At 31.4% G+C, this 11,679-nt stretch overlaps 1 long non-coding RNA gene across 15 annotated transcripts; it reads right to left on the bottom strand.

Moving 5' to 3' along the window:
• Positions 1 to 3,274: 3,274 nt before the first annotated feature.
• On the bottom strand, positions 3,275 to 8,624 carry LOC146919324 (uncharacterized). 15 transcript variants are annotated; one of them, XR_015011447.1, is made up of 9 exons: positions 7,852 to 8,621; positions 6,757 to 6,804; positions 6,500 to 6,652; positions 6,209 to 6,381; positions 5,435 to 5,473; positions 5,209 to 5,239; positions 4,498 to 4,659; positions 4,056 to 4,268; positions 3,275 to 3,825 (listed from the first exon to the last, which is right to left on the bottom strand). It is a non-coding gene; the product is annotated as an uncharacterized LOC146919324 (long non-coding RNA). The 15 variants fall into 15 exon arrangements; XR_015011444.1 differs by having other exon boundaries at positions 4,498 to 5,255; positions 7,852 to 8,624; XR_015011443.1 differs by having other exon boundaries at positions 4,498 to 5,239; positions 7,852 to 8,624.
• Positions 8,625 to 11,679: the final 3,055 nt, after the last annotated feature.

Raw genomic sequence — 11,679 nt, 5'->3', positions numbered from 1 at the left:
ACTTGGCGACTAAGAAAACAGAAAACTCGCGCATGCACGTCACATAACCTTCTTGTGCATCGTGTAGCAGAAAATGACTGGATATCCTCTAATCCTTCAAGTTGCGTTCTGCACAACCTTCGTGTGCATCGTGTAGTAAGCAAAACTGGAAACTTTTTTTGGGAAAGGTGCTTAAAGCATTTCATTAATAATCAAAGTTTCAATACAATTGGTTATATGAAAATAAAAGCGGGACTAGCGAGAAATGTGGCTTCCCCCACAAAACTGAAACATTTTCATAATCAAGATTTTAACTTTTTAAGGCATATACAACAAGATAATTTATTAATAATATCATTCTATCTCATTCAATTATACACTTTTTTAATCAGTGTAAAATGACTAATTGATCGTTCATTGTGAGATATACGAAATACTTCTTTTTGAATATAGATTTTATTAACACTTTATGGGACAACTGAAGTATACAATCAGTGGCGGAGCTAGAAAAAATAGTTTGGGTGGGCCGTTAAAACAAACTATAAACAATAATATGTAAACATAAAACTAAAGTAGTAATAAGTCTTAAGCATGAAGTTAAAATTGCAAAGTTTGACTAAAAAATTCGGGTGGATGCTTTAAAAAAATAAATTACACAGTTTATTAATGCTATAAATTATGAATATTTTTTTTTATATAATACAACTCTTAATTGGGGGAATTTCCATTTGACAAGACAATATCAAAGAGATTTGAAACCCCAAAAAAATAGAAGGTATGTAAACATCCACTAACCAACCAAACATAAGCATGAAAAAAATCACATATGTCACTTTTGAAACCGTCGAAAATCTAAACTGTTGAAAAATTGTTTAAAACTCGCAAAATAGACCTATGATTTTTAACTTTTTTAATTTTCAGGTGGGCCACTAAACCAATTAATGCGAATTTGGATCTGCCGAACACTAAAATTGTAGCAAAATTGTTTAAATTCTCGCAAAATAGACATATAGTCGCTAATTGTTAAATTTTTCTGGGTGGCCGTGGCCCATCCCAGCCCATGAAGGGCTCCGCCACTGTATACAAGCAAAGTGACTCTCTATTTCTTCTATTTGAAAAGATAAAAATACAAAAAAAAATTAAAAATATATAAAAGAATTAATGAATATGGAAAATGTTTATGCTTAATGTTTTTTATTTTTCTTTTCTGAAGCAAGGTCTCGATCTTTATGCCTAACAGCCTAAGGTCTCGATTTTTGTTTGTCCTATGTTAACCCATTTCCCGCGAAACTGGAAAATATTTTTGTTCCTAGAGCAAGGTTTCCATTTTTTTTAAAAGTATACATATTACAAATATTCTAAGAGCCTGTTTGGATTGGCTTTTGCAAAGCCAAAAGCAATTCTATACAGTTTCAAAAGCAATTCTACAATATTTCAACATGTTTGGTTTGACTTTTTAGAATTGCTTTTATCCTCCAAAAGCAATTCTCCGTGAAGCTATAAATCCTAGGTTCCAGCTTTTCTAGAATCAATTCTCCAATAAAATTTTATATTTTATTATTACAACCTATTATTTTTCTTTATTGCCCTTTATCAATTCTCCTTCTTTATCAATTCTCCTCTAGCTATGTCTATTTTAGTAATTATACATTCAAAAGCAATTTTGATCAAAATCATCCAAACAACATTCTGTTTGTTTAATCAATTCTACATAATTGTATCCAAACATAAATCAATTCTCTCAGAATCAATTCTGTCAGAATCAATTCTATCAGAATCAATTCTGTGAGAATCAATTATATTCAAAGCTGAACCAAACACACACTAACAAAAACTCAATGTAACTTAGTTCCTCAAAAAAAAAGTCAGAGTGAGTACTTATTTTGGATTCTCACAATTTTCTGACGGGTCAATTCATACCTGATAAAAGTAAAACTCAATGTAAATCACTGTAATTTATGGAAAATCACGGTAAATCACTGTAATTTATGGAAAAAGTTACAATTTAAACATTTTTCTTGATCACATTTTGACAAATTTAACTAGTTACAAACCCGTGCTTTGCACGGGGGTTAGCTACTTTTTTGACAAAATAGTATATCGGACGGATAGATTGCGAAATAACAGATAATTATAAACCATAACACAATATTTAGAGTACTCCTGCATCACGGGTTAGAAAATGAAATGTTCAAAACGGCTTATCACGGTTAACAAATGAAAACGTTAAGGACCTTTTTTGTAGAGAGATGCAAAGCAAGCTGCAGCGAAGACAACAATTGAGAAGGCTAAACGTGCATTGGAAAAGTAGTGGCTTTCCACAACTCAATAACTGTAAAGTTAATTTAGTAGAATAATTGTGAATTGTGTACTTGATCCGATCCACCACCCCTGCATTATGCAGAGTCAATCTAACCTCGTGGGTACCCACTATACGGGTACTCGTGGGTATTCAGGTATCTATGGGTACCCATAGTTTTGAATTTATTTATTTTTTGGTACAAATAAAAACTTTTTTTAATTACCAAAAAACCTCAACTTTTAAACATCCATACATAATCCGTTCAAAATTTCATAAATCATACATAATCCATATGAAATTCATGATTCTTAGATAATCTACATATTTTATGATGTGAATGAAGTGGAAACGGTAAACCTAATAAGATTGAATTAAAAAAATTTAAAATAAAAATAGGTTATTATTGAGGATTTTTAGGTGGGCGGTAAAATTTTCTTCAATAATGTTACAACTTTAAGTAATAAGATATGATATATAAAGATATTTTAATAATTTACTTAATTTATTATCGGGTATGGGTACCCGTGGTTATAGATACAATCAAATCCGTGTCTGTGTTCATATTAAAATGGGTAGTCAAATACCCGTTTATTATACCCGTGGATGCTCGTTTAGCTACCCGCTCCATGCCCGTGACGGATTTTACCCACGGGTACCCGTGGGCAATTAGAATACTATGGTTTTGAAATTCTTTATTATATGTTTGAATAAGTTATAATTTGGAAAATCTGTTTATTACTAAAACCGATTCGTATTTGCGCTCAGGTTTCTACTCTTTTTAATAATGTTGATAAATTTATCTAAGAACATATATGTAAATGTTGCAGATTAATAACTCTAAAATGATAAACAGTCAAATTTGCACATTTATAAACTAAAAAGGATCATTACATCTACTAATGCGGGTGCGGTTCCAGAAGTGGACCTCATAAGTGGACCTCGATCCAACCGAAAAACTTTTTTGCTATAAACTTTTTAAAGTAATGAAGGAAATTTGTTCTAATGGAAAATATTATTATTCCAAAACATGGAAAATGTATTATACTTGGTATCCTTCCTTAGTATGATAGCAATTCCAATCCACATGGTATTATTCTTATAAGGTGTGGGAAGCTAGAAACTATCTACAATCTTCCACATGACTACCATGTCACATGAATGAGTATGTTCAATAACAACAAATAATTCAATTTGCCAAACACTTTCTACTGAGCTAATAATGGACAAAGTAAACTCTCTTTTGAAATATTGAATAACCAAAAGCATGGATAAAGAGAACTCATAACTTCCATGAACAATTCATAAGTTCATGTGAACCCCTCTGTGAAAAAGTATCAATCCACAAAGGTTCTTCAACTCCTTCTTCCAAAGAATATAAGCTTACGAAATCCTCTCACCACTTTTGAAGAGTTCTCATCATTTATCCATTTCTTCCTGTTGTGGATTGATTCTTGCATTGCTTCGTTACTCGGCGGAGGAGTAGAGATTTGAATCTCTGAGACTTTAGATGAGGTAACATTACTTTCTTCTATTTTCTGATTCACCTTAGAATTCACAACAGTAAATATTAATGGTTTGTTAGGTAATGCAGCGGTAGAAGTTGTGATCATGTTAGCATTATTTCGAAGTTGGTTATTATCACCACGAAGTGAAGTTGTCATTGAAATATTATACAAAATATACATGTCAGAATACAATTTCCAAAAGATTAGAATATGAGTGAAAATGCAAACTTCATATTCATAAAAAAGAATAAAAAAAATAGAACATTTACATGAGATTGAAGCATTTTCTTTTGGCATTGTTTTCAGCCTTCTTGTTTTCTTAACTTGGAGAACATTTTTTCTAAGAAGTCTAGCCTTTGCTGCTTTATTTTTTCTCACCCCATCTTTAAAAATCAAGTGTTCCTTTGACTTCTGATGATCCATCTTAAACGAACTTTGTCAAGAATTTTGATTCCAAAATCTTTCCCAAACCATTTTAATATCTGCAAAGATCCCATAACCACAACCACTCATTGTTGAGCAACAATTGACTATAATTAATGAAAAAGCAAGCAACAACAATATAGTGACACCTAAATTTTGATTGAAACTACTTATAGTTGAAAAAATAGAACTCCAAGGAAAGCAAGAAATCAGATATGATGCACAAAAATCAAACGAAAAAGCAAGTCCCTGTTGCAATAATTGATAACTAATTATTTATGTTAATACCTGCCTTGGTTATTCTTGAACCCGTCACAAATTCCTTGTGTACGTAGAAGTTACATTCAACTAAACATTATTCATTCTAATTGTGTCATCACAAATCAAAGGCAAAATCACTTCTCATATTGTTCAGTAGGTAGATAGATACCAAAGAAGGTGGGATCATACCTAAGGTATCATATAAAGGAACACAACAAAGTCCATGAGCATTGCAGGCTTGAAATTATCTTAAAATATGTAAGAACATGTTGAGTTAAAAGGATAATAGAAGCTAGCTTAGCAACACTGAAATTGATCACCACTATTGGTGACAAAGGATGTCCAAGAGAGAACAATCACATTCAAAACAACATTCCATATTCCCTCCAAACAAAGGTTAGTTTCAAGGCGGCTGCCTAGCACTTCCACCTTATTTCATCTTCAATTGATCCACCAAGGTTGAAAACACTCATATTTAAGTATGATTTGTGCAAAATAGTGCAGAAAATTTTTCCATGCTAGAGGAGACAAAATGTGAGAGTTTAGGATCTTAAAATTATAAGTTATCTAGCATCATGGCCTACGGTTTTGTTAACTAATTATCCATATACTTGTATAATGACCTAAACCACTTGTCACTTTTGAAGTGACTCATTTTTTAGACTTATTATCAGAGCATAAATAGCTTTGTTAATACGCTTTTTTACTGCAAAAAGTGATAAAAGGTCATTTATTTACCTGCATTGTGATCCCTCTTTTTCATGCCGGCCTGAAAATTTAAGGCACTAAAATATATAATTTTGATAAAGTTGTATAGTCCATCACCAAGGATTAATGCAATGGAAATAAAAACATGCATCATGAAAATAAAGAAAAGTTAAGACTTAAAATGGAAGAGAAAAAACACAACTCAAATCAAAGAAGTTCTAATAGAGTGTTCCTAAGTTTTTGTTTATTCAATGACCTTATAACCATTAAGACTCTTCATGATGTTTCTTTGTCTCTGGAACATAACATACACATTGATGAGAAGATAGACATAAACTTGGAAAAACAGCTTCTCAAGCCGATTCATATAACTCAAGTTTTGGATTACCTAAAGTCAACCATGTACCTTAAAATTCTGTGACAGAACAGCTGTGTTTAAATAGCAACTGGGACATATAGGCAAATTATAAAATTATGAAATTAAACATGAAGAAACTACTGTATGTCCTCTTTCAAACGCAACTGGTCCCACTCGAAAAGGAGTTTCCAAGCTTAAGATATTAACTTTCTAAGCTGACTGATGCAACATAACTTGTAAAATCGAACAGCTCAATTCATAAAATCACTATAAATCACATAACCAATATAAAAATATAAGACTTGACAGTATTAAAGTAGTAAAAGTAAGCTTTCCAATCTAATTGGTTTCGCAACCAACAAATTCATATTTATGCAGGCATATATCAAATGTGTGTACAATTATAGGACATAACAAATTTTAGAGAATAGAGATACATTTGAACTTATACTCTTTGAAAAATGAAAGCATGAATTATATCACATGTATGTTACAATCATAATTTGCACTTTTATATTATCTAGTACTAATCATAATTAAGCATGCTCAACTGTTTTGCATACAAACAAAACATCATCAATTTTATCACAATCATAATTAAGCATGCTCAATAATCAAACCCTTTAAGAAAAAACAAATGTCAAATGTGTAAATGTGTAAATAATAGTAAACCTCATGTGTAAATGTTCTGACAGGTATGCCAAATGCCCTAGCCAATCCAAAATCTGCAAGCCTTACTGAATTAGTGCGCCAAATATCAACAAATTCTGTGGTTTCAAGTCTCAATGAAGAACTCTATGTGAATGACAATAAGCAACTCCACAGAGCATTTGATAAAGGAACATCTGCAAAAGGATTAAAGAATTCAAACTCCAAATTAACTGGCCAAGTTCACAAAAATTAGCAGCTCTATTTTTAGAAGCTCACACAAAAATTCGCATAACTTTTTTAAAAAAATATTACAGCAATCCAGATCCAACTACGCTCCAAACATTTGAACCGCTACCATGAAAAATCTCAAAATCACCGATGGATGCACTTCGTTGCTTCTGTACCGCATGAGCTATATGATTTATGTCTACCTTTATCTGGCTGAAGTTCAAAACACTCAAGTATCTGATAAGAAACATCCGTCAGTAGCCAAATACAACAATAAATGATAATGCAGATAGGCACCTGAGTTTATTGGGAAAATAGACACCTGAAGAGATCCAACTTACAATATCAAAAACCCGGTTCGGATCCAAATCAAAATGACCAATCAATGACTGCAGAAGTAAGGTAAACCAAAATTATGATCATTATTGTTATAAAACAAAAACAGAAAATTATGGAATAGTCATAATACTTCAAATTGTTAAGATCTTAATAATGCCCATTGTTGATGCAGATCCTTTTTTAGTCAATGATGCTTCAAAAAAAATTGTATGGAACACATAGTTAAATTCATTTTGGTTAAGAATGATTAATTAAAGCAGTATTTAGACAATATGCATACAGTGGAATACACAATAAAATTGCTATGATATAATAACAAAACCAAAATGATCAAAAAAAGAAAGAATAAAACTAATTTACTTCAACTCTTCAAGCAGTGACCTTTGACATCTCCAAAATCCACGGCTTGAAAATTTGTTCCACACATTATGAAACCAATAATACCTAACTTCCCAGGAATCAAGTCTAATGGAACTTCTCAAGTTAAAATCTGATAGAATCATCGCTATTTAAATAATATGAAAATGTCTATTGCAGCTTAAAATCATTAAAATAATGTGATAAGATAAACTCATACAATTCTCAACAGGACACAAATCATTGATTTGAATTGTATCAACTTATACAATGCTTCTAAATTTCTCACAATGCACAATCAATGAACCACACAACACCAATTTGGGATTAACCAATTAAAATCAAAGTAATTTTGGGGCTTCAACTATCAAGATGAGAAAAAAGCTCAATTATTTTAAAAAAATGAACAAAACCCATGTTAATTAAACAATAAAGATCGAAAATTGGAAGCAGAAAAACACACTAACACAACAAATTGAAGCCAAAACTGAAATTGCAAACACAAAATTAGGGCACAAAACTAATTCCAAATCAAATTAAATTCAAATCAAACATAACCCTGATGAAATTCAACAACAATTTCACACCACAAGTGAAATATATATAAGTATATGAATTCAAATTCAACAATTCAAAATGAAACACCATAAGCCAGATCAAACAATAAACATCATAATTCATAAACATAAAATATGACCAAAAACTTGCAATAATTGAACTATTATGCCAGTAAAATATACCTTCAACCAAGATGGTGCTTTGAAGATCACAATATCAGACACATCCCGCTTTCTAAAGAAGAATGAAAACTGTTACGCAAGATTGAAAAGGGTCTTCAGCTACAGTCACAAATTGTCCTGCTTCCTCCCTTTTCTGCGTTCACCAAACAAATACAAAACCCTCATTAAGATACCAACTCACCAAAATACACATGAAAGCATGAAAAAAAAGCCACAAACAGAAACCCAGAAAACGAAAATCATCCAAGAACAATAAAATTCTGAAAAACCTTTTTCTGAACCTAAAACAAACCAAAACCACAAAATCAAACCCTTAAAATCACAAAAACAACTTTCTGGAGACTTGCATGCAATTAGATTGATTGAATAAAAATTAGAAAGTTGAAAAATTCAATTCTCTAAAATTATTGTTTGAATTTGAATAAAAATGAAAACCCAAGGTGAAAATTGAGGGAGAGGGGTAGAGGAGAAGAGGATTGAGGCTTGATCTGTGACATGCATGCTGATGAAAGATGGAGAACCGTGGATCAGTGTGTTCGACGGCGGCGACGGCAAGATCAACGGCGAGGTTGACGGCGATGGTGTGTTTTATTTTAGAGAGAAGGCGTTTTTTTTTGAGCATGCTGAAGAAGGAAATGGAAATGAAGCAGTAGTGAGAAGGCGCCGCCGTTTTTCGCGACGGAGGAGAATGGTTCTCCTCCCATTCCCGTTCCCCCTTTCTTCTCCCGTTCCCGTTTCTCTCTCCCTTTTCTTTTCTTTTTTTTTTCTTTTCCTTTTCACATATATATATGGGGGAGATGGATGTTTACCAATTTACGAAAATACCCCCAGAGGGGCAAAATAGTAAAACGTACGGACATTCATTTTCCTATCTAGTTTAGTAGACGTCCTTCCAAACATACACAATTATTATTATTTTAAAAAAATATCAACCACAAAACATGGACCAGGCCCACTCTGCAAAACCATTAGTAATACAAGGACCTGAAGGACCTCATATATCTGTCTACTCTCAGTTTGCAAGTATATTTGAGGACGAGAGTGCCTATTACATACAAGTTACAACTCTGTCAGGTAAACAGTTGAATCATCGCCAAAATAGTCTTTCAAATGCAGATATCAGTTTAGTTCTTTTTTTTTGAAAGATATCAATTTAGTTCTTAAAACTTTTATAGTTTTATTAATAATGTCAATCAATTTTTCTACTGTATTATTAGCACTTTTAAATATAGACCCTTTTTGTATTACTAAAAACTTTATATTATTTTTTTTTTGTTTTATAAAAAACATATATTGCACCTAAAAAAATTATACATACCTCATAATGAGGATTAGGCATTTGGTCGATCCGTAAAATATCATTAGAGTGACCCACGTTTTTCATCCCCATTACGGGTGGTGTCTTTATTCTTGCTCTATTATGTTGATATTTCTACTTTCTGTGATGGCTCGTGGGTTCAAATTACCTTGATGAATAATTTTTATTTTTTTTTGTCCTTCTCACAAAACGGGGCCATCACTTGCACCAAAATAAGGAGTACTAATAAATAATACAGGTCTCTGATTGTTTTAAAGAAAGCAAATCTCAAAGGCTAATCGCATTTTCTGTTGGAATGACCCGGATTTATGTAAGTTTAGGATCTTTGTGCCGACAAGTACTCTTTGATGATTCCTTCAAAAAAAAAAAAGTACTCTTTGATGATGTTGTACACTAAAAATGCTTTGATGAATTTTAATCCTTTGCAACAGCATGACGATGCTGTAGCCGTAGAGCGTTCAAACATATACTACCTCCGATCCTATCTATAAGAGAAAATTGAGTCAACAAAAGTTGATGTATCTGATTTAAAATTCAGTACAAAGACATTAACTATTATTAACCTAACTTTCTCTTATAAACAGAATCGGATGAAGTATAATGTAATATCTCTCATAAATTATAGTATTCACCAAGATAAATTCATACATCTCTTTAATACGTTATTTATTGATTTATGTTCTTTTTTTTTTCCTCTCAATTTTACCTATATTGTCTTTATTAAAAAAAATTATATTAATGCCATTTCATAGTTATCATATTGTTCAACAATTAATTTTGACAAACACTACAAATTTAATCATCTAACTTATCAATTATCTATTTTTTTTTTATCAAAAAACCTTTATACACGTAATATAATCTATTTTTGTTTATATTTTAGACTGACCCACGTTTTTCATCCCCATTCCTGGTGGTGTCTTTATTCATGCTCAATTATGTTGATGTTTCTATATGATGGCTCATGGGTTCAAAATTACCTTGATGAATAGTGCTTTTATTTTTTGTCCCTTTTACCAAAAATTAATGATATTTGTCTCTTTGTAAAAAAGTATACTGTTCTTATTCCTCTTTTTTTGAATAATTTTACAAAATGGGGACATCACTTGAACCAAAATAGGGAGTACTAATAAATAATGTAGGTCTGGTTGTTTGAAAGAAAGAAAATCTCAAAGACTAATCGCATTTTTTTTTGGGAATGGCACGGATTTATGTAAGTTTAGGATCTCAGTGGTGACGAGAAATACTTATTTAGTCACAAACATAAATAAAAAAATGTTTAGATGCACATATATAAATAAAAAAATATTAAAAAAAGTAATTGAATGATGTAACTAATATCTTTCTCATGTACTCTTTGATGATGTTGTTCGAAAAAATGCTTTGATTAATTTGAATCCTCTGCAATTGTATGATGAAGTTGTAGACATAGAGAGTTCAAACATCTCTTTAATATGTTGTTATTTATTGATTTATGTTCATTTATCGATGCATAATATTACTTGAATTTTGAAGAATAAAATAGAGAAATTGTATATATACAATTATTTTGGTATAACTTTGGACAATTTTATCTTTATTATTTTTTCTTTATTGTTTTTGACCAATAGAAAAAACAAGAAAGCTGTTATCATAAAATAATCGTAAAAATATCTTTATTCAACAAAATACTACGGCAGGTTATGGTTGAAAACTCTTGTTTCGGCAGTGATAACTCACATCAAATAAAAAAGCTACTCACGTTGACGTAGTTTCAAATTCAACTGAACAGATGACCATGGATAAGCACTGATTTTTCAACCTATATAAACATAAATGTTTGAGTATGGTATATATCGATACCCAAGTAGGGGAAATTCCTCCAGCCTCTATAGTAGTCAATAACAAATAGCGAAATAAAAGGATTGATGATGATCTAACCAACCTCATCCTCCAAGAATGTATGGTCTCTTTCTTTCAACAATTATATATATGACACATTTTTTTGTTCTCCAACCATGGGGGGTTTAAGCAAGTCAATTTTTATAGTTTAACCAAACGGGGAATGAACACCTTCTACCGAATTGGTCTAGTACTATTTCGACTAAACATAAGCAGTCACATGTTCACATGTTCACTAATAATTGGGGAAGACAACACTAATTTTGGTACAATCATTGGTTAGGCATTGCCATTTTATGCAACCAAGTTGAGTTGTAGGTACGTATGGCAATATTGATATATCAAGCATAAAGATTTTCATCTTGATGATGTTCGGATTTTTTTCATCACCTATACAATTTTGTACTGGTCATTTTGAAGGCAACAAGATCTAGATATCTTATCCACATTAGCCAAGTATTCCAAATCATTTAACGTGGATGGTAACATTTTTTTGGAAGCATATGCTAGGGCATAAAGTTTGATTGGATTTTGAATAACATAAGGGCCTAGCTAACGAGTTAAAAATTCCAAATGAATTAAACAGAAATGACAAATTTAAGTTTTATTTTTTTTTATTGGTCCTTCAA

Source organism: Medicago sativa, chromosome 5 (genome assembly GCF_051527215.1).
Source record: "Medicago sativa cultivar Bolivia chromosome 5, Bolivia_mono, whole genome shotgun sequence".
Lineage (NCBI taxonomy): Eukaryota > Viridiplantae > Streptophyta > Magnoliopsida > Fabales > Fabaceae > Medicago > Medicago sativa.
The sequence above is the reverse complement of the archived record's forward strand: the minus strand, read 5'-3'. Positions and strand labels throughout refer to the sequence as shown.